Consider the following 24,785-nt stretch of genomic DNA (forward strand, 5'->3'; position numbering starts at 1 on the left):
CTTAATCCAATTGAGAATCTATGGTCAGACTTGAAGATTGCTGTTCACCAGAGGAAACCATCTAACATGAAGAAGCTGGAGCAGTTTTGCCCTGAAGAATGGGTAAGAATCCAAGTGGTAAGATGTGGAAAGCTCTTAGAGACTAATCCAATGCGACTTGCAGGTGTAATTGCTGTAAAAGGAGGCTCTACAAAGTATTTATTTTAGGGGGGTGAATAGTTATGTATGCTGAGGTTTTCAGTTATTTTGTCCTATTTATTAATAATAATAATATAATAAAAATATTTTTTTTCCATAGCGCCAACATATACTGCAGCACTTTACATTATAGAGGGGACTTCTACAGACGATAGACAGGATAGCATAGCAATGAATCACCATATTGGAGTTCAGATTTTGCTGGAATGGTTTGAAGGCTTCATGTCACATTTGCAGGGACCCTCAGTTGATAGAAAAGCAGAACCCCCAAAATTGATACCATTTTACAAACTATACACCTTAGTTAATTCAACTAGGAATACAGTGAACGTGTTGACGCTGCTTGTGACTCGCATAATTTTATACCATTGGGTGGTGAAGAAAGAATATTACATTTGTTAACACTAAAATGTTTTTTTATCTCTAAGTTTTATAATTTTTGTAGGCGCTAATAGGAAAAAATTGACTTTATAGTTTGTTGTGCATTTTCTCCTGAGTGTGACAATCCCCTACATGTAATCGGGAAATATTTTTTTAGTCATAGTGGAAAGCTCAGGAGGGAAGGAGCATCATATTATTGTTCAGATTTTGCTGTTATGGTTTGCTGGTGCCATGACCCATTGCAAAAGCTCCTGATGTGCCAGATCTGCAGAACCTCCTAATAAGTGACCCCAAATAACAAACTAAGCCTCTCAATAAATTCATCTAGAGGTGCATAGATCATGTTGACACCTAGGATGTGTTACAGAATTTTATACCATTGGGTGGTTAAGAAAAAATAATTACATTTTTGCTACAAACAATTTGTAACATTTTTTTATGGGTAAAAATGGCACCAAAATTTGTTATACAATTTCTGCTGAAAGTGGCAATACCCTATATGTCCTGTACAGTACCGCTTAGCCACACGATGAGACCCGGGACAGAAGGAGCGCTATTAAACTTTTTTAGAACAAATATTCATAGAATATGCACTGACGAGGGCCAATAGCCCAAAACACAATGTCTGAAAATTGAAATTCTGATTTGGCTGTTATCCTAAGGCCTGTTTCACACATCACTTTTTTTTGTATCAGTTAAAATCCGCCAAAATGGCGGAAAGCGGATCCGTTGTTAACTGATGTGAACAGATGCCACCGGCCTTTTTTTTTTTTTTTTTTTTTTTACGGATCCGCCGAATGAAGAATTTTAAAGGAATCGCTGCCCGGGAAAGGAGAGAGAGATTTTTTTTTTTTCTGTCCTCCAGAAATGATTTCAGGGTTAAATTTCCTCCTGACTTCATTCCTCCGGGCATGCGCTCTATAAAAATGCGGATCCTGCAGTGCAAAAAACGTTACATGGTCCGTCCAGGCATCTCGGCGGATGCAAAAAACCGGATCCAACAGATGGCCATCCGTCAAGATCCGCCGGTAATGCAAGTCAATGGGGAAAAAAACGGATGCACCAAAAAAAATTGCGGATCCGTTTTTTTGCAAAAACGGCGGATTTTGACTGATGGTCAAAAACGGAAGTGTGAAACAGGCCTAAGTCATATTATTATTATTATTATTATTATTATTATTATTATTATTATTATTATTTATTGTTATAGCGCCATTTATTCCATGGCGCTTTACAGGTAAGGAGGGGTATACATAAAAACAAGTACAATAATCTTAAACAATACAAATCATAACTGGTACAGGAGGAGAGAGGACCCTGCCCGCGAGGGCTCACAATCTATAAGGGATGGGTGATAATACAGTAGGCGAGGGTAGAGCTGGTCATGCAGCGGTTTGGTCGATCAGTGGTTACTGCAGGTTGTAGGCTTGTTGGAAGAGGTGGGTCTTCAGGCTCTTTTTGAAGGTTTCGATGGTAGGTGAGAGTCTGATATGTTGTGGTAGAGAGTTCCAGAGTAGGGGTGATGCGCGAGAGAAATCTTGTATGCGATTGTGGGAAGAGGAGATAAGAGGGGAGTAGAGAAGGAGATCTTGTCAGGATCGGAGGTTGCGTGCAGGAAAGTACCGGGAGACGAGGTCACAGATGTACGGAGGAGACAGGTTGTGGATGGCTTTGCATGTTATGGTTAGGGTTTTGTAATGGAGTCTCTGGGCAATTGGGAGCCAGTGAAGGGATTGACAAAGGGGAGATGCTGGGGAATAGCGGGGGGACAGGTGGATTAGTCGGGCAGCAGAGTTTAGAATAGATTGGAGGGGTGCGAGAGTGTTTGAGGGGAGGCCACAGAGCAGGAGGTTGCAGTAGTCAAGGCGAGAGATGATGAGGGCATGGACTAGGGTTTTTGCAGATTCTTGGGTGAGGAATGAACGGATTCGTGAAATATTTTTGAGTTGAAGTCGGCAGGAAGTGGAAAGGGCTTGGATATGTGGTTTGAAGGAGAGATTAGCATCAAGGATTACTCCGAAGCAGCGAGCTTGTGGGACTGGGGAGAGTGGGCAGTCATTTACTGTAATTGATAGGTTCGTAGGGGGGGGGTCACGTGAGATGGGGGAAAGATGATGAATTCTGTTTTGTCCATGTTGAGTTTCAGAAATCTAGGGGAGAAGAAGGATGAAATAGTGGACAGACATTGAGGGATTCTGGTTAGTAGGGAGGTGATATCTGGTCCAGAGATGTAGATCTGTGTGTCATCAGCGTAGAGATGATACTGAAAGCCATGAGATTCTATGAGCTGTCCCAGGCCAAAGGTGTAAATAGAGAACAGCAGGGGCTCAAGGACTGAACCTTGTGGGACTCCGACAGATAGGGGCAAGGTGAGGAGGTGGTGTGTGAGTGGGAGACGCTGAATGTCCGGTCTGTTAGGTATGATGAGATCCAGGATAGGGCCAAGTCTGTGATGCCGAGGGATGAGAGGGTCTGTAATAATAGGGAATGGTCCACTGTGTCAAAGGCAGCAGACAGGTCCAGGAGGAGGAGGACAGAGTAGTGTCGCTTGCTCTTGGCGGTTAAGAGGTCATTGGTGACCTTGGTAAGGGCAGTTTCAGTGGAGTGGTGTGACCGGAAGCCAGATTGTAAGCGGTCGAAGAGGGAGCAAGAAGAGAGATGGGAGGACAGTTCAAGGTAGACGTGTTGTTCCAGTAGCTTGGAGGCGTAGGGGAGAAGTGATATAGGGCGATAGCTAGATACAGAGGATGGGTCAAGAGAGGGCTTTTTGAGGATAGGTGTGATGGAAGTCATATTGCAAGACTCGTTAAAAGGTTGATTGTAACCTGTAGGATCGCTACTACCAACAGGTGGCACTATAGATTTCAAGGCCTCTTTCTCTCTGAAGAAGCAATTTGCATATTACATTTCCCAGAGGAGCATTGCACGGCAAATAAGCCTCCTTACCTTGACAAGCCCAAGCTGGTATGTCTCTCTCCACAAGGAGAAACCTTACCCCTTAGAGGTCACTCCAGAGCCTCTCACCTAGCCAAATCAGTTCTCATACTTTGTACTGACGAGGGCCAATAGCCCGAAACACTGTGTCTGCAAATTGAGATTCTGATTTGACTTTTATCCCATGTCATATTGGAAGACTCGTTAAAGGCTTGATTGTGACTTGTAGGATAGCTACTACCAACAAGTGGTGCTATAGAGTTGAAGTCCTCTTTCTCTCTGAAGAGGCAATTTGCAGATAGTATATACATATATAGAGCCCCTAAATGCCAGAAGAGAAGAACCCCCTCTCAATTGACCCCATTTTGGAATTTACATCTGTTTGAGAATTTATCGCCAGGAGTAATGACAATTTTGTCTCTATGAATATTTTCAAGAAACTAACAGCAATGCATGTTGCTGAGTGTAAATTGCAAATCTGCTATTGTAGTTTTAGCACCCAGTACGTTGTTGTGCTGATATATTGTAGTGCTCATAGATTTTGCTCATCTCTTGCTCCTGGAGAAATGCACCCGTAAATTAGGGGGGCTCTCATCACTATATTACTGACAAAAAAGTTGATGCTAACTGTGATTTATGCACTTTGAGGCTCAGAAGGGAGGGGCATTTGGATTTGGCATCTCAGAATTTGGAGGATTTCTTTTTGAGGGGAAAAGATTCATTTAGTTTTTCCAGAGCCTCTCTGCTACCAGTAACATGGACGACTCCTATGTTTCCAATAACAGATGACGGACCTGAGTTAAGACTTGTTTTTGTGGATTGAGTAAAAGCTTTTGTTGGAACATTTCACATAATATTTTGGTTCACATTTATCCTGCGCTCTACAATGAGCACTTACATCTAGGTTTCCATCTAAATCTCTAAATGACGTGATTCAGAAGAAATTTCTGAGTGTTCCATTCACTACAAGAAGGCAGCAGAGTTACTCAGGACTCCATCTTTTCTCTTTTCATCAGTGTTTTTCCTTTTGGAAGTGTACAAAATTGTGGCTGACCATGCTTTTATACATGCTTAAGAAGAAGGACACTGACAGATCATAGGCTAGGGTTGCAAAGTGTCTCCATCTGACTCATTATAGACAATCTTCCCTGGGAGTTCTGTCTTAATTCCGTATTAAAGAGATTTACTGTCAGAGACATAGTTGTCGGGTGACCCGGGACCAGAGGCTCCTTTTCTGGCCCAAAAACTAGCTCGCCATGTTCCTCCGGATACTTCAGATGGCAAAGACGCCGGGGCCTCTGCCCTTGTCTTATCTCCTAAATTAACCCTCCATCTGTTCTCTTACCCCACACAGGGAGAAAGGGGCACCACTGTCTACTGCAGTACACCTACCTGACAAACAGGGCAACTAAGACAAGGGGTAACATTAAACTCCACACACACCAAATATTCACTCACATATAACAGATTAATCCTCTGGGGTGTGCAGGAAGGGAAAGAAACCAAAATAGTTAAGGATAAGGAATTACAAACCAAACACCAGTCGCTTAAAACTCCAGCACTCCTTCTCATACCAACTTCTTTCCCTCCTTTAGCCATGCAGGAAAAGCTAACTCTGATTATTAGTAATAGAGCACAGATTATATAGGGAAAAGGAGTGGCTAACCAAGCACAGCTAAGCACAGGGATTTCCAACATGGCTGATTAACCCCTATTCTGCTAGAAGAAATAAACAGGTTAAATAAGCCAGAGAAGTGCTTCTTCTAAGTGCCGGAGAAGGGGCACCAGACGCTGTGGTCCTCTGGCTCTGCTACTTTGCGGTAACCCCATGACATTTACATGGAAACCACAGTGTAAGCAATCAGCATAGAGAGTAGGATAAACATGAGCCCCTTCCTTCTCCTTCCCTTCTAAATGGTATTGATCATGGCATTTAAGAAGTTAAACAGCCAGGGGCTGTGTGCTCACCACCCCTGGCTATGACAGCTGTAGCTCAGTTATCACTTAAGCTGAGCTCACAGCTACTGTGCCTGAACAATTGCCATGAGGTAACTGTATCATTATTTTGCAGGAACCGCTTCTCGATCACGATGCACAGTTATGTCAAATATTGTGAATGGTTTAAAACTAGAAACGTATAAAAGTTGAATCAACCCCATGTTACCTGACCAAAAGTAAAGAAATAATAAAAAATAAACATTTTTGGCATTGTTGCATCTCTAAAATTCCAATCCATTAAAATCAACATGTTGCAGATACCTCAAATTGGTATCAATTAAAATATCAGCTCACCAACCATTCAAAAAATAAGCGTTCATACAAGTTCATGAACAGACAAATAATAAAATACCACAATACTGCCTGACAACTGGTAAATCTCTGTAAAAAAGAAGTAAACACTTAGGTCTGAATATAATATTCTATATATCTTTAGTAAGTAAATGTCACAATACATATATAGATTAAAAGGTGCCTCGTAAAGAGAATACGCAGAATAAATGCTTTGTAATCTCTAATATTTATATATACAGTATATATATATATATATACACTCACTGGCCACTTTATTAGGTACACCTGTCCAACTGTGTGTTAAGACTTAATTTCTAATCAGCCAATCACATGGCGGCAACTCAGTGCATTTAGGCATGTAGACATGGTCAAGACAATCTCCTGCAGTTCAAACCGAGCATCAGTATGGGGAAGAAAGGTGATTTGAGTGCCTTTGAACGTGGCATGATTGTTGGTGCCAGAAGGGCTGGTCTGAGTATTTCAGAAACTGCTGATCTACTGGGATTTTCACGCACAACCATCTCTAGGGTTTACAGAGAATGGTCCGAAAAAGAAAAAAAATCCAGTGAGCGGCAGTTCTGTGGCCGGAAATGCCTTGTTGATGCCAGAGGTCAGAGGAGAATGGGCATACTGGTTCGAGCTGATAGAAAGGCAACAGTGACTCAAATTGCCACCCGTTACAACCAAGGTAGGCAGAAGAGCATCTCTGAACGCACAGTGCGTCGAACTTTGAGGCAGATGGGCTACAGCAGCAGAAGACCACACTGGGTACCACTCCTCTCAGCTAAGAACAGGCATCTGATGGCTACTTTCAGCAGGATAATGCGCCATGTCATAAAGCTCGAATCATCTCAGATTGGTTTCTTGAACATGACAATGAGTTCACTGTACTCAAATGGCCTCCTCAGTCACCAGATCTCAATCCAATAGAGCATCTTTGGGATGTGGTGGAACGGGAGATTCGCATCAGGGATGTGCAGCCGACAAATCTGCGCCAACTGTGTGATGCCATCATGTCAATATGGTCCAAAATCTCTGAGGAATGCTTCCAGCACCTTGTTGAATCTCTGCCACGAAGAATTGAGGCAGTTCTGAAGGCAAAAGGGGGTCCAACCCGTTACTAGCATGGTGTACCTAATAAAGTGGCCAGTGAGTGTATATATGTATTATATACATGTATACATCATGGCATTGCCCAAGTGGTCACCAGACCAATCATTGACTATCCTTGTGTTCAAGGCAAAAGTGAGAATTGTCACTATAAAGGATAGATCTCCATTCCAGCCTCTGGTCTCCATCTGTAGACCATATGGCATTACCATGAAAAAGCCTCCATGAGGGCTTTGTTGAGGCCATATCTTCAGTTCCTGGACGTTTTCTTCTTCTTCTGTACACTGAAGATAGTTCTTTATGACATCTGAAGAGCCTTTACTTCTTCACTCTGTGGTTGAAGTCTTGCTGTGGAATACATTTTGAACCAATCAGACATCTCCTTAATCGTATTGCATGATTGATATGTATATACTTGTATTTCTCAGCATTGTGAACACCATTATTCCTGACTAAACCCCTTAATCCATTTGCTGAAATTGTTCTGTCCTCACTATATCATGTATTCCTATGAACCCAGTACTGATGGGTTCATAGGAATACATAATATACATAACATACATTATCTGCACTAATAGCTAACCAATGGAGCTAACTAAGCAGGCTAATATGAGATAGGAATTAAATATAGGAAGCGTGATTACCTACCAGCGATGCTGACACAAGGGGGAAGAGAAATGAGATGTTCCCAGGAAGCAGGCTTTAGAGAAAATGGAGGACTTGAGGGAAAAATGGGGGCTGGACTAAACCATAATTCTTTGCAAACTTACTAGGGTGCTTTGCAAGCTTTCCCAGAATACATTGCGAATGGAGGGAAAGATTCAGGAAGCAAACACACAATAACAATGTGGTAATGACTCTGGCCACTAGATGGAGCCAGAAACAATGAAAACATTAAATCTATGGTTGAAACTGAACATAATGGATATTCTCAGCAAATCACTATGTATATATATATATATATATATATATATATATATATATATATATATATATATATATATATATATATATATATGTCTGGTAGATTGCCACTTTGTCTGTGGCTGCAGGGTAGACAAATACTGTTTGCGCCACCTGTCCCAGAATGTTTTGGCAAGACTTTGTACCTGTCTCCATTGGCGCTTATAGAGGTCCTTAGCATCAAATCCTCCTGGAGGGGCACTGGATAGTCCTGTTTTCTGGGTGAGGAGAGTAGCTGGAATCATTGTATGAAGTGTAGACACCTGAGGGTGGATTTCAGCACCTGAGTCCTCTCTCACTAGTTCAAAGGTGTCTGGACAACGTTCCTCAGTGTACAATAGTTTTGGTTCTGAGAGACATGTTGCGCTTCCTAGTCAACTTGCGTCAACTGCTCTAGTTGCATGATCTGCAGGATGTTGGTCCATGGGAATGTAATGTCACTGTTTTGGATGAACTGATCTCCTAATTCATAGCACTCTGTTGTTGACATAAACATAGAATCGCCTGGTTTCATTTGTCGATGTATCCCAGGACTACTTTGCTGTCTGAGTAGAACTTGGCCTGTGTCAGGTCAATGTCCATCTCGGATGTGATGAACTCTGCTAATTCGATGGCTTTGACTGCAGCACAAAGGTCCAATCTGGGTATTGTGTGCTCTGGTTGTGTAGCGAGTTTGGCCTTCCCCATAACGAATCCAATGTGGCTCTGACCTTTCGAGTCCACAGTTTTGAGATAGGCAACTGCGGCAATTGCTTTGACAGAAGCATCTGCAGATACATAGTCTTTGGATTTGTATTTCTGTAGATGGCACAGAGGTGTATGGTCTTGGAACATTCAGGTTGGAGAGGGCTCTTAAGGAGTTCTTCCATACTTCCCACTGGATTCTCTTATCAAGTGGCAGAAGTGCATCCCAGTCAGAAGTGTCCTTAGTTACCGTATTTTTCGCTTTATAAGACGCTCCGGATTATAGGAAGCACCACAAATTTTGAGGAGAAAAATAATAAATAAATATTTTTTAATAAAATGGTGGTGCCTCTTATAATCCTTGCATCTTATGGCTTACCGGGGTTGGTGGTTGCAGTGTAGCGGATTCCCAGGCTCGCTGCTGGAGGAGGCAGGCGTAGAGTGATGCTGCAGGCCGCATTCAGGGATGAGGGGGGGCTCCGATGTGTGCCGTTGCTGCTGCTGCAGGGTCTTGTTCTGCTGCCGGGTTTCTCCGTGTGTCTGCGGGTGTCTTCGGTGCCCAGTGGTGCTGCGTTGTGTGCCCGGGGCTCTGCTGACATTGAGCGCCAGGCAAGAACCCCGGCATTTCCTCCGTTCCTTGTGTGTGCACGATGGTGCCGGTAAAAAAATGGCCGCCAGCGCATGCGCAGATGGGATCTCGGGACCCAGTTCTCAAGAGATGAGATCTGAAATATCATCTCTTGGGAGCTGGGTCCCGAGATCCCATCTGCGCACTCGCCGTCGGCCATTTTTGTACCGGCACCACCGCGCACACACAGGGAACCGAGGAAATGCCGGGGTTCTTGCCTGGCGCTCAATGTCAGCAGAGCCCCGGGCAGCGCCGGTCACACAACACAGCACCGCTGGGCACCGGAGACACCCGCAGCACCGGCCAGCATCCACCGGACGCCACCGATCACAGCCTATGTTAAGGCATGTACACTTTGTAAGACGCACCCCCCCATTTTCCCCCCAAAATTTGGGGAAAAAAAGTGCATCTTACAAAGCGGAAAATACGGTAAGTCTCTTAGTATGGTTTTGCCTTGTATAGTAACAGGAGCTGCAAAACCCAAGAGATCGTACAGGCTGTTGATGATAGACAGGACACCTCTGCATGTGAAAGACTTTTCTTCCTGGCTGACCTGGAAGGTGAAAGTGTCTGACTGTAGATTCCAGAGAAGCCAGAGTCTGCATTGCATTGGTGTGGGGTCTGACCCCAGGTCCAGGTCTCTGAGACCATTACACAAGTCTTGTGAAGGGAATGCTTTCTTGAGTTCTTTGCTGTTTGAGGCTATTTTGTGAAGCCTGAGGTTGGAGCAAGCAAGCATCTCTTGCGCTCTCCTGAGAAGACTGATGGCAGTCTCGTTTGAAGGCATGGCTTTCAGACAGTCATCAACATAAAAGTCCTTTTCTATGAATTGTCTGACATCTGATCCGTATTCTGTTTCTTCTTCTTGACCTTTTGAGTCCATAAATGGCAACTGCAGGAGAAGGGCTATTGCCAAAGATGTGCACTCTCATGCAGTACTCTGTGACCTCTTTAGTAGGATCATTGTTCTGGAACAGAGACAATCTTAGGAAGTTCCTGTCTCTCTCTCACAAGGAAACAATGGAACATTTGCTGCATGTCAGCAATGAAGGCAATGGAATCCTTATGGAAGCGCATAAGTACTCCCAGCAGTTTGTTATTGAGGTCTGGTCCTGTCAGTAGAACATCATTCAGGGAGACATCATCAAACTTGGCACTAGAGTCAAACATCACTCTAATCTGGCCCGGTTTCTTGGGTTGGTATACTACAAACATGAGTAGGAACCAGCACTCCTCAGAGTCTTTGAGAGTGGAAGCTAGTTCTGAATGGCAGTTCTAAAAAATCTTTGACTAGGGATGAGCGATATTGCCCGATATCATATCGGAATTCCGATTTCCGATATTGAAAAAATATCGGATATCGGAATTTCCGATTTCCGATATCAATGCAAGTCAATGGGAGAAAAAAATCAGAATCACAAAATGACCACTACAGTGCTATATAATGGATAAAATGGAGGGGAAACACCTCAGGATAATGGGGAAGGAGTTTGCAGAGGCAGAGGAGTAAAAAAATTGCTAGAAAAATGCACAGAGCAAAAAATATAGCAGGAAAACTGGTCGCCATCTTCTTAACAGCGGTGTTTTTTCTTTGGGTTAGGATTAGTTGGGGTAGGGTAAGGGTTAGGGTAAGGGTTAGGGTTAGTAGAGTTAGGGTAAGGGTTAGCGGTTAGGGTTAGGTAGGGTTTGTAGAGTAAGGGTTTACGGTTAGGGTTATGCATATAGTTAGTAGGGTTAGGGGTTAGGGTTAGTTAGGGTTAGGGTTAGGTTAAGGATTAGGGGTTAGGGTTAGTTAGGGTTAGGGTTAGGTTAAGGATTAGGGGTTAGGGTTAGTTAGGGTTAGTAGAGTCAGGGTTTACGGTTAGGGTTATGCTTATAGTTAGTAGGGTTATGGTTAGGGGTTAGGGTGTAGGGTTATGCTTATGGTTAGTTGGGATTTCCGATGTGAAAAAAATATCGATATCGGAAATCGGAATTCCGATATTGCAAATATCGGGCCGATTTCCGATATTTCAATATCGGAAAGCTCATCCCTATCTTTGACATGAAGGAGAAAAAGTGATCTTTCATCTCTGGTTTATTCTGCAGATTATGTTTAAGAGAGGAGAAACGTTTTAATGCTTGATTTCTGTTGTGTGGTAGACGTGGTCTGTGGGTTCTGAAGGGGAGATGTGCGACCCTACTGTTGGTCTCATCTTTTACGAGTCCCTTGTCCATTACCTCTAAGAACAACTTGTCCTCTACCGACATTGCTACTTGGTTGTCTTGCTTAGTTCTCTGGAAGACTATGCACCCCAACTGATCCTCATAGCTTCCTGACACCATACTGCTGTCATGATTAAAGTCTACTAAATGATTGGGTAGTTGGATGCTGTATAGTAGTTCCTTGACATGGAACTCTTTGTTGCAAGGTTGAAACAGAGATGGGCGTCCTTTCTCCAATGTATTTGTTAGCATACTTGTCACAGAAGATGGGGCGTGCATGTGTCCCAAGCATACGTTTCCTATTACGACCCATCCTAGGTCTAGCTTTTGGGCATAAGGAGCATTGTGGAGTCCATTGATATGACTTCTCACTTTATGAACCTGTAGGATATCTCTTCCCAAGAGCAGTATTATCTGTGCCTGAGGGTCGAGTTCCAGTATAAGGTGTGCTATGCGTTTCAAGTGAGCATGATGGATTGCCACATCTGGTGTAGGGATTTCAGATCTGTTGTCTGGGATCTGATTACACTCGATGATTGTAGGCAGTGGTAGACAGAACCGTCCGTCTAAGGACTCAATCTGGTAGTCAGTAGCTTTCCTACCTGCTGTTGTCACAGTACCTGCACATGTCTTTAATGAGTAGGGGGTGCTTGGCCCTTTGATGTTGAATAGGTAAAAAAATGTTGATCTAGCCAGGGATTGATTACTTTGATCATCCATGATGGCATACAGTCTTGCAGCTCTGTCTCTATGGCCCTTTGGGTACTCTCTGAGGAGGCATATTTTTGAACATGACCTACTGTCTTCTTTCCCTTCACAAACTTCAGTACATTGTGAAGTGATCTCTGGCATAGCTGCATCAGCGCTCCTTTCCTCCCCGCCATGCTCACTGTCAGCTGGCGTGTTTCGTGCACTCCATGGAGCTGGGCCAAGGTGTAGGGCAGTGTTATGATCTGTGGTGCCACATTCTGTGCATTTTACACTGACCTTACAATCCTTGGCGAGATGAGTGGTGGATAAGTTGCATCTCTTCTTCAGCATAGCTTGCTCGCATTTTGGTGGCTTCAGCATTTGCGTGGGCCAAGGCGACCACACTGCTGATAGATACAGTCTTTGAGGAGACGGATGTAGCAGATTTTTTCCTGTGTGATTTGTGTGACATGGTGCCTTGGAGGGATGTTTGGCTGGGCAGAGATTGCTGTAGCTGTACTAGTCTCTGTGTAGCTGGTGACTTGAATCTCAATAGATGAGTTTCTGCAGTTTCACTAGTTCCTGCAGGATGGATGAAGGGCTGTCTTTTCCCTGAATTGCACTAGCTGGATGGTGCTGTGTAACTGGCCTCTGCAGGATGGAAGACTCTTCTATCTCTGAGTTTTCACTAGCTGGATAGCCATTGTTCACTGCGGTCCTGCAAGATGGAAGGCTCTTCTCTCTGTATTCCCACTAGCTGGAGAGCTGCTGTTTCATTGTTATGTCCTCACTAAATGAACCGGAATTCATGTAGCTTATACAGGCAGCTAAACCGCTATATGGTGGGTCCAATAAGGAGACTGTAGGTTGAATCTGTGCTTTATTGAATGTAGTGGTATATTGATGTGCGGTGAAACTACAAATAAAACGCATATATATAAAAAAGGAAAAAAAGAAAATATATATATATATATATATATATATATATATATATATATATATATATATATATATATATATATATATATATATTTCTTTTTTTCCTTTTTATATAGATATAGATTTGTGTAGACAATCAGTACTGGGTTCATAGGAATACATAATATACATAACAAACATTATCTGCACTAATAGCTAACCAAGGGAGCTAACTAAGCAGGCTAATATGAGATAGGAATTAGATATAGGAATTGTGATTACCTACCAGCGATGCTGACACAAGGGGGAAGAGAAATGAGATGTTCCCAGGAAGCAGGCTTGAGAGAAAATGGAGGACTGGAGGGAAAAATTGGGGCTGAAATAAACCATAATCCTTTGCAAACTTACCAGGGTGCTTTGCAAGCTTTCCCAGAATACATTGTGAGTGGAGGGAAAGATTCAGGAAGCAAACACACAATAACACTACGGTAATGACTCTGGCCACTAGATAGAGCCAGAAACAATGAAAACATTAAATCTATGGCTGAAACTGAACATTATGGATATTCTCAGCAAATCACTGTATATATATATATATAAACAAGAAGACAGTCAATGATCATGAATTATGTCGGAGACAGAAGAGAAATGCAGCCTTAAACTTTCAAGGAACCACTATCATGCTTCACTGTTGTCTGCAGACACTTTTTATTGTATTTCTCTACAACCCTACGGTGAACAAACTGCCTTCTGTTTCATATTTTAAATCATCAGTCCAGAGCATCTGCTGCCATTTTTCTGCACCACAGTGTTAGCGTGGGTGGTCAGGAGCGGGAGCTCCGAGAGTGGACCCTCTGGACCGTGGCACCGAGGGACCCCGGGCGAGCTGCCAGGTGGAACCGACCCCTATACAGGGACCGTTAGGAGCAGGCCCAGGGGTTCGAGTACCACGGTAGCCGGTACCGAGAGGGGCGGCTCAGGATGGACCGGAGTAAGACTGAGACTGGAGTAGGACGGCAGGAGCACTGAAGACAGGACTGGAGTAGGACGGCAGGAACACAAGGCAGGACTGGAGTAGGACGGCAGGAACAGTGAAGGCAGGACTGGAGTAGGACGGCAGGAACAGTGAAGGCAGGACTGGAGTAGGACGGCAGGAACACAAGGCAGGACTGGAGTAGGGCGGCAGGAACAGTGAAGGCAGGACTGGAGTAGGACGACAGGAACACGGGTAGCAGGACTGAGAAGCTGCCGTGAGGAGCAGCCGAGACAGGAACTGCAGGAGCAGAGTGTGCACGATGGAGCGAGGCCAGAGTGTCAGGAAACACAACGATCAGGCGCCTCCCTCAGGGGGAAGCGGCCTGATATGGCCCCGTCTGGTCAGCCATTGGTCCAAATGTGCTTCCGGGTCAGGGCACAGCCGGAGCATAAGAAGCAGGAAGGAGGCGCGGCCGCGGCCTATGGCGCATGCGCATAGCATGCAGGGAAGGCATCGGTCGCGGGTCTGTCTCAGGTGACCGCCGCGGCCGTCGGGTGGAGAGAGGCTGCGGCGTGGGAGCGGAGGCCGGGTGAGTATGGCGGAGCGGTGTAACAGTACCCCCTCCCCTAAGCCGCCCCCCCCCCGGAGATTAACAAGAAACCTCTTGAGGATACGGGGAGCATTAATATTCTCCCGAGGCTCCCAGGATCTCTCCTCAGGACCAAAGCCCTTCCAATCAACGAGAAAGAAAGTCCTACCTCTAACCCTTTTCACAGCGAGGATGTCCTGCAGTTCAAAAACGTCGTCGGCACCCACCGGCTGAGGACCAAGATCAAGCGAGGAATGGAAACGATTCAGCACCACAGGCTTCAGGAGAGAGACGTGGAAGGTGTTCGGGATCCGGAGCGAAGCAGGCAACCTCAATTTGTAGGCAACTTCGTTGATACGTCCCAGAATTTCAAACGGACCGATGTAGCGTGGACCCAACTTGTAGGAGGGCAGTTTTAGTCGGACGAATTTGGAGGAGAGCCAGACCTTGTCGCCAACACGATACGGAGGAGAATCCAACCTCTTTTTGTCTGCATAGTTCTTCATCTGATCAGCGGATCTCTTGAGTGATGTGTTGGTCTCAGCCCAAATCTTAGAAAATTCCGAGGACAAGGCATTGGCCGCGGGTACCTCAGAGGCAGGGGTTATCGGAAGAGGGACACCAGGATGTCTGCCAAAAACAATGAAAAACGGAGACTTGGCCGAAGACTCACCAGCATGGTTGTTATAAGCGAACTCTGCCCAGGGGAGTAAGCTGACCCAATCGTTCTGGTGGGCGTTAGAGAAGTGGCGTAAGTATCCCGTAAGCGTCTGGTTGGTACGCTCTACTTGTCCGTTGGACTGTGGATGGTAGGCCGAGGAGAAGTCGAGGGAAACGTTCATAAGCTTACAAAGCGAACGCCAGAACTTGGAGGTAAACTGAACCCCTCGGTCAGACACAATGCGTCGAGGTAGTCCATGAAGCCTGAAGACTTGATGAATGAAGATCTCGGCCAGCTCCGGCGCTGAGGGAAGACCGGGCAGAGGGATGAAGTGAGCCATCTTGGAAAAACGATCCACCACCACCAGAATGACTGAGCAGCCCGCAGAGCAGGGTAGGTCGGTCATGAAATCCATGGCGATGTTCTCCCAAGGAACCGTAGGGACAGGCAACGGAAGCAACAAGCCAGACGGAGATCTCCGTGGTACCTTGTTCTTTGCACAGGATGGACAAGAAGCCACAAAATCGAGTACATCTTGGCGAAGTGAGGGCCACCAGTAGTGACGTTTGATAAGATCAAGGGTCTTCTTAGTTCCGGCATGGCCGGCCAGTTTGGAGGAGTGCCCCCATAGAAGAACCTTTTGCTTGAGATTCTCTGGCACAAGCGTCTTGCCAGGCGGAGGAGTAAGCCAGTTCACTGGAGCCACGGTGATGATCCTAGTGGGATCAATGATATGTGACGGTTCCTCCGTGGATTCGTGTGGTTGGAAGACCCTGGACAGGGCGTCGGCTTTGGAATTCTTGCTGCCGGGACGGAATCGGAGCTCGAAATCAAATCGGGCAAAAAATAAAGACCATCTGGCCTGGCGAGGGTTTAGTCTCTGGGCAGACTGGAGATAGGCCAGATTCTTGTGGTCCGAGAAGATGACAAAAGGATGGACAGCTCCTTCCAGGAGGTGGCGCCATTCCTCCAAGGCCAACTTGATGGCCAAAAGTTCCCGGTCACCGATCGAGTAGTTACACTCGGATGGAGAAAAGGCCTTCGAGAAGAAGCCACAAGGGTGCAGGCAACCGGAGGCGGTTCTCTGGGACAGCACCGCCCCGGCACCAGTCGAGGAAGCGTCCACCTCGAGTACAAAAGGTCGATCGCTCTCAGGGCGATGCAGGACCGGAGCCATGGAGAAAGCCCATTTTAGGGACAGAAAGGCCTCCTCTGCCTCAGGAGACCAATCCTTGGAAGTAGACCCTTTACGGGTGAGCACAGAAATGGGTCTTGTGATCGCGGAGAAGTGGGAGACAAATTGCCGGTAATAGTTGGCGAACCCGAGGAATCGTTGTATCGCCTTTAATCCGACGGGGCGAGGCCATTTGAGGATGGCAGACAACTTCTCGGGATCCATCCTTAGACCAGCGTCGGAGATAATGTATCCCAGAAATGGCAGAGAGGTCTGTTCGAAGAGACATTTCTCGATCTTTGCATACAGACGGTTCTCCCGAAGACGCTGAAGCACCAGGCGGACACTCTTTCTGTGGGACGAGAGGTCCGGCGAGAAGACGAGGATGTCGTCTAAGTACACGACCACACAGGAGTACAAGAGATCCCGGAAGATCTCGTTGACGAACTCTTGAAAGACTGCAGGAGCATTGCAAAGACCGAAGGGCATGACCAGGTACTCGTAATGGCCATCTCGAGTGTTGAAAGCGGTCTTCCGCTCGTCACCTGCACGGATACGGACCAGATTGTAGGCTCCTCTGAGGTGCAGCTTGGTAAAGACCCGAGCCCCTCTGAGACGGTCAAACAGTTCCGGAATGAGTGGAAGAGGGTACCTGTTCTTGATGGTAATCTCATTCAAGCCCCTATAGTCAATGCATGGCCGTAGAGTCCCGTCCTTCTTTTTGACGAAGAAGAACCAGGCTCCCGCGGGCGAAGAGGATCTCCGTATAAAGCCTTTGGCGAGGTTCTCTCGGACGTACTCGGACATGGCGGTGGTCTCCACGGGAGACAGAGGGTAGATTCTGCCCCTTGGGGGGGTTGAACCAGAAACAAGTTCAATTGGGCAGTCAAACGGCCGGTGTGGAGGGAGGACCTCTGCTTCCTTCTTATCAAAAACATCGGCGTAGGAGCTGTAAGCTGGAGGAAGACCCGGGAGGTCTGGAGGTGACCGTGGAGCGGCCGCCAGGCGGACAGGAGTCAGACAGCGAGCTTGGCACGGGTGCCCCCAGCGGAGTATCTCCCCAGAAGACCAGTCGAGAACAGGCTGATGAGTTCTTAACCATGGAAGACCGAGTAGAATGGCGTGAGAGAGCTTAGGTAAAACGTAAAAGGCTATCTTCTCTCGATGTAAGGCTCCGATTTGCAATTCCACCTCTTCAGTGACCAAGGTGACGGTCACCTGTAGCGGTTTGCCATCCACGGTGGCAATCTGAATTGGGTTAGATAGAGTGACTACAGGAATTTGGTATTTGTCTACCTCTTCCGGTCGAATGAAGTTACCCGCTGAGCCCGAATCCACGTAGGCCACCTCGGAACCACGCCTCCCTCCTGAAACCAAAAGCACAGAAATCGTAAGGGGTTGAGAGGAATCATCATCATCACCTAGGAAGGCCTCTCTTACCTGACCTAGGTGGAGTCGTTTCCCTGTCTCTTAGGACAGGTGCGGATATAGTGTGACGAATGACCGCAATAGAGGCACAGACCTTGTGCCCGTCTCTCTCTCTCTGACGTAACTCGGCCAACCTGAGATGATCTATCTGCATGGGCTCACCCGAAGAGAGGGAAGAAGATCCGACTGAACGTGAGCTGGCCGACTGAGTGAAAGGAGGAACTGACCTGGAGGAGCGCCTGTCTCTCACTGACTCCCGAGCGCGCTCCAGGAAGCGCAGGTCAATGCAGGTAGCCAGCGAGATAAGGTCCTCTAAGGTGGACGGGGTATCTCGACCAGCGAGTTCATCCTTTATTTTACTAGAAAGACCGCGCCAGAATGCCCCCACCAAAGCTGCGTTATTCCAGCCGAGCTCAGAGGAAATAGTGCGAAAGCGAATAGCGTACTGTCCGACCGTGAGAGAGCCCTGGTGTAAGTTAAAGAGTGACTCAGTGAGAGAGGCTAACCGGCCCGGCTCATCGAAAACCTTACGAAACGTATCCAGGAAAACCGGGAGACTCGAAACGACCGGGTCGTCACGTTCCCAGAGCGGGTTTACCCAAGAAAGGGCCTCTCCCTCCAGATGGGACATGATGAAGGCCACTTTGGCCCGGTCCGAGGGATATTGCTGCGGCAGCCATTCAAAGTGGAGACTACACTGATTTAAGAACCCCCTACAGAGCTTGGGATCCCCGGTGAAACGAGGCGGCTTGGCGAGGCGGGGCGTCGGATGAGCAGCAAACGCAGGGGGAGGAGTCGGCACTGCAGCGGCAGCCTGGAGGGCCGACAAGCGACTATCAAAGGAGGCCATGTAGGACAAAATGTGGGTTTGAGTATCTTGCTGCTGGCCCAGCTCCTGTTGGAGACTGGCCAGCTGAGTGGCATTTCCAGGATCGGCCACCTGTAAGGCCGACAAACGGGTGTCCATCGACTTCATGATTGACATAATGCGCCCCTGATTCTCCCGTAGGAATAGCAACTCTTTCTGGGTAGCAGCCGTAGTACCGGCGGAGTCCATGGCCTGATCGTACTGTTAGCGTGGGTGGTCAGGAGCGGGAGCTCCGAGAGTGGACCCTCTGGACCGTGGCACCGAGGGACCCCGGGCGAGCTGCCAGGTGGAACCGACCCCTATACAGGGACCGTTAGGAGCAGGCCCAGGGGTTCGAGTACCACGGTAGCCGGTACCGAGAGGGGCGGCTCAGGATGGACCGGAGTAAGACTGAGACTGGAGTAGGATGGCAGGAGCACTGAAGGCAGGACTGGAGTAGGACGGCAGGAACACAAGGCAGGACTGGAGTAGGACGGCAGGAACAGTGAAGGCAGGACTGGAGTAGGACGGCAGGAACACAAGGCAGGACTGGAGTAGGACGGCAGGAACAGTGAAGGCAGGACTGGAATAGGGCGGCAGGAACAGTGAAGGCAGGACTGGAGTAGGACGACAGGAACACGGGTAGCAGGACTGAGAAGCTGCCGTGAGGAGCAGCCGAGACAGGAACTGCAGGAGCAGAGTGTGCACGATGGAGCGAGGCCAGAGTGTCAGGAAACACAACGATCAGGCGCCTCCCTCAGGGGGAAGCGGCCTGATATGGCCCCGTCTGGTCAGCCATTGGTCCAAATGTGCTTCCGGGTCAGGGCACAGCCGGAGCATAAGAAGCAGGAAGGAGGCGCGGCCGCGGCCTATGGCGCATGCGCATAGCATGCAGGGAAGGCATCGGTCGCGGGTCTGTCTCAGGTGACCGCCGCGGCCGTCGGGTGGAGAGAGGCTGCGGCGTGGGAGCGGAGAGAGACTGCGGCGTGGGAGCGGAGGCCGGGTGAGTATGGCGGAGCGGTGTAACACACAGTTTCTGTTTTTATTTACAGTAGAGTCAATTGGACTAATTTCCATGGGTATTTTTATAAGCAATTCTTGCATGAAGACTATTTGTAGCCTGTATTCTGCGAACAGAGGGTGAGTATTGTTGGCTCAAATATCTCAAAAATTGATAAGCAGGTTTTAGAACAATAATCTCACAAGAAAACTAATACTTTTAAAATATACCTTTTAATTTCTTATTCAATAAAAATACACAACAAACAAACTATCGTACGCCTAACCAGGCCAGACAAACCGATCAGAAATCTATTTCAATGGTATACTAAAGGGACCACACCAAGGCCTACTTTAACCCTGTTTGTCCCTGATGTACCCCTACCTAACTTCAGGGGTTGGCACCCTATCTTGAATTCAAATTTGGCACCCACGCTCAATGATGGCTACCCTATTGTTGGCTCCCGCTTGTTGGTGACAGTTGAGAGCTTATAGCACTACTAGACATCTTTTGATATCTAATGGAAGTAAGCATGTTGGACCTGATTCATTAACACAGGCATTGTGCATGCCAGTTTTAATGATGGGTGCACTGGACTAAGATCTGCATAATTCACATATGCCACTTAATGAATTAGGTACATCTTACAACTGGTGTGTGCCTCAGACACCTACACCAGTATTACTACTCCAGTCAGGGAATGGAGTAACATTTCTGGAGTATGAATTTCTGTTTATGAATTTGTTAGGCTGGCCTTGCCATGCTCTGTCTTCCCAGCTCCTCACACTTTGACATAGCTTATCTAAACTGGTGTGAGCAGGTTGCGGGATGCAGTGAGGCAGCAGAGGCAGAGCAAAGGTTAAAGGATTTAATTAACAGGAGAATATTTGAAGCAGGGAGATAAAGCAATTTTAAGGAGGGAACAGGTGATTAAACGTGGGGTATATGATGGGGGAAAATAGCAGTAACTATAACAACAGAAGTTCTCTTGGTTGACTTATCATTTGGGTCAGTTCTTCGGTCGTGGATGGTGCTGAAGAGACGATGGCACCCACAAACAATGGCGGGCGCGATGCTGATCCGATGAAGTCCTTTGGGTAATGAGGATCCGTCTTCTGGTGGCAGCGGTTGGCTTCTGGTACCTCCCACTGAGCCTTTAGTCCATTTACTATTGCAGCCAAGAGGGTATAGGTCTCAACGCTCTCAGGGTTCAATGTAGACCGGTGTATGTAAGCCGGGGAATCAGGGCACAGCTTACGGTCCCACACTGAGTCTCTCTGAGGTGATGCCTGCACGGTACTCACGAGCTCAGAGCGTTTGGCACCTCGCTTGAGGGTGACCATTGGACGTCCTACACGTCTCTCCTGGCAGATGCTGCTAGTTTTATATACAATGCATGTAGGGAAAGGGAATGATTATGGACAGAGAGAAATCAGCCTACCAACTAATGACCCCTGATTGGTAATAGTTAATCTATCCCTTAATAATCCAAATGCTTGGGTAAATATGAGGCTAGTTAACATAGTAAGTTTAAATAGAAGGTCCTACCTGAAGTCTGAAGCAGCCACAGTGAAGATCCTTCCTGCACCTTGAGGCACGTTATGCCTTGCTTCTTACTTGGGTGTGTTGAAATAAAGTGGTAACGATAAAAAAATAAACATTTTTGGCACTGGTTGTATCTTCAAAAGACCAATCTATGGATATGTTATGCGGGGCTTAGGTCAAATGAGGCTGAAATACTCGGGGCCCCTGCGGAGTCCCTCAAACTAGGGAAAACCCTGTCTGACCCTCAACCCAGGGTTTTTGCTAAAGGTGCAAATGCCTGAGCCTCCAACCTTTCCTTATCTCCTGCTCAGCCCTAAGCTGAACCCTCCACCCTCCACCCAGTGAGTTGTCAAACCACCAAAGCCCACACAGTAATGACAGACAGGGAGAAAAACCACACCGCGCAGCAAACACACCGGACAATACTGTAATGTGAACAGGGCAAAACAAAGCACAAATATAGGAAGGCAAAAAGGTAACAACGGATCATACGACACCAGATATGAATTTCTCTCTCCAACACCACCTCTCCAGACCGGAACCACTTGGCATAAAACACAAGCTATAATCGGCGACGCCCACAGGCCAGCACGACTATTTAGAGACCGTGGGCGTGACCAAACATCCCACCTGATTTCCAGCTAGATTAACCCCCGATAACCTGAGTAAAATCAAGCCGGCACCACTGATGCTATAGTGGACGGAGATGGAACTACCGCTGCCTGCCGGACGCTGTGGTGTGAATAGCGTCCGACATGACAGTACCCCGTCTAATACGAGAGACCCCAGGGCCCTCAAGACTCATAGGACCCGGCTTGTCCGGATGACGGCGGTGAAAGGAACTGACCAGCCGATCCGCATGTATGTCCGAGGCTGGTACCCAAGACCTCTCCTCCGGACCATACCCCCGCCATTGTACCAAATACTGAAGAGAACGGCGCAGTACTCGAGAGTCCACCACCTTGGAGACTTCAAACTCTAAATCGCCATCCACCATGAGTGGAGGTGGCATCGGCGTCGTGTCCACAGAGCCTACCACCTTTTTCAATAAAGCCCTGTGGAACACGTTGTGTATCTTGTATACCGCAGGAAGTTCCAACCGATAATCAACCGGGTTAATGATGGCAGCAATCTTAAAAGGGCCAATAAACCTTGGACCCAATTTCAATGATGGAATTTTGAGTTTTATGTTTTTAGTAGCTAACCACACCCAATCACCCACACACAGGTCCGGACCTGGCACGTGTCTAGCGTCAGCCACTCGTTTGTACCTTGCACTCATGCTCAGCAATCGCTGTTTCACACTCCTCCAGACCGATGATAGTTGAACTCCTAACCGGTCCTCCTCTGGGACGCCCCCAGAGCCCCCCTGACGCAAGGTACAAAATTGAGGATGGTGCCCATAAACACAAAAGAATGGAGACTCTCCCGATGATTCTTGGCGGTGATTATTTAATGCGAACTCGGCCAAGGGAAGGAACGTCGACCACTCCTCTTGGTTGTCAGACACAAAACATCGCAAATACTGCTCCAGATTTTGGTTCATGCGCTCAGTTTGACCATTTGACTGCGGATGAAACGCTGACGAATGAGACAACTTGATCCCCAATCGTGAGCAAAAAGATTTCCAAAACTTCGCCACAAACTGGGTCCCCCTATCAGACACTCTGTCCGACGGAACTCCGTGTAGTCTGATCACCTCCTGCACAAAGACCTGAGCCAACGTCTTCACGTTGGGCAAGGAAGGCAACGACAAAAAATGCGTCATCTTCGAAAATCGATCAACCACCACCAGGATGACCGTGTTCCCCGCCGAGGCAGGCAAGTCCATGATAAAGTCCATGGAGATTTCTGTCCATGGCCTACTAGGTATCCCCAGAGGCTGTAGAGTGCCAGCAGGACGGGTTCTGGGCGATTTGGCCCTGGCGCACGTGATGCAAGCTGTCATGTACGAGACCACGTCCTGCCGGATTTTTGGCCACGAGAAGCGGCGCGATACCAGCTCCAAGGTGCCCCTAACCCCTGGATGACTGGCCAGGACAGAGTCGTGGTGTTCCCCCAACACTTTAAGACAAAGATGAAGGGGTATGAATGACTTATTAGCGGGAAGTCCTGGCGGTACCTCCTCCTGGGCCTCGGCAATCTCCGTCGTGAGAGCCGAAACCACTACACCTTCCTGGAGGATGGGTACCGGATCTTCCTGAGGTTCTCCCCCCCGGAAAACACCTGGACAAGGCATCCGCCTTGGTGTTTTTAGCCCCAGGACGGTAAGTCACCAGAAAGTTAAAACGTGTAAAAAACAATGCCCAGCGAGCCTGCCTGGGAGACAGACGCTTGGCCGACTCCAGATAGAGCAGGTTTTTATGGTCGGTGATGACCGTGACCTGGTGGGCCGCTCCCTCCAGGAAGTGTTGCCATTCCTCAAAAGCCAATTTGATGGCCAACAACTCCCTGTTGCCGATGTCGCAATTCCGTTCGGCAGGCGACAGCTTCTTGGAGAAGTAGGCGCATGGACGCGTATTGCTCAAGGACGAGCCCTGTAACAGTACTGCCCCCACTCCCACCTCAGACGCATCGACCTCCACCGTAAAAGGTTTAGATACGTCCGGTTGCACCAGAATGGGGGCTGAAGCAAAAGGTTTTTCAGAAGCTCAAATGCACGCACCGCATCATCAGACCAGATAGCGAGATTGGTACCTTTTTTCGTCATGTCCGGAGCGGTTTGGCTATAGTAGAGAAATTCTTAATAAACTTTCTATAATAGTTGGCAAACCCAAGGAACCGCTGGAGCGCTTTTAGATTATCAGGCCGTTCCCATCGCAGCACCGCTTGCACCTTCGCGGCGTCCATTTTAAACCCTGCGGCGGATACAATATAACCCAAAAAAGGCAACTCCTGAACAAAAAATACGCATTTTTCAAGCTTAGCATAGAGCTTATTCTCACGGAGCAACTGTAACACCTGCCTGACATGCTCTAAATGAGTGTCCTGGTTGCTCGAATAGATGAGGATATCATCCAGGTACACAATCACAAATTTCCCCAGCACATGAGCGAATACATCATTTATGAAATGTTGGAAAACAGCAGGCATGGTTGTCAACCCAAATGGCATAACTAGGCTTTCAAAATGACCATCAGGGGTATTAAATGCCATCTTCCACTCCATCCCCCTGACGGACCCTTATGAGGTTATATGCCCCCCTGAGGTCAAGTTTGGAAAACCACTTCGCACCAGCCACCTGGTTGAACAAATCAGGGATCAGAGGAATCGGGTAGGGATCACGGACCATAATCTGGTTTAACTCCCGGAAATCCAGACACGGGCGTAACCCCCCATCTTTTTCTTAATGAAGAAAAACCCCGCTGCTACAGGTGAGGATGAAGGCCGGATGTGCCCTTTACTTAAACTCTCCGCGATGTAGTCTTTAAGAGCTTGTCTCTCCGGACCAGAAATACTAAACATCCTCGCCTTTGGCAATTTAGCCCCGGGCTTTAACCTAATCTCAGTCATAGGCTCGATGTGGAGGTAGTTCTGAGCAACCCCTCTCAGAGAATACGTC

General features: G+C 47.4%; 1 protein-coding gene across 1 annotated transcript in view; it reads left to right on the plus strand.

Moving 5' to 3' along the window:
• The window catches only part of LOC141091128 (alpha-1,4-N-acetylglucosaminyltransferase-like), a 78,567-nt gene that overhangs the window by 39,950 nt on the left and 13,832 nt on the right, over positions 1 to 24,785 (plus strand). The window lies entirely within an intron of this gene.

The sequence above is a fragment of the Dendrobates tinctorius genome, unplaced genomic scaffold (genome assembly GCF_039654945.1).
Source record: "Dendrobates tinctorius isolate UK_male_01 unplaced genomic scaffold, ASM3965494v1 ptg000049l, whole genome shotgun sequence".
Lineage (NCBI taxonomy): Eukaryota > Metazoa > Chordata > Amphibia > Anura > Dendrobatidae > Dendrobates > Dendrobates tinctorius.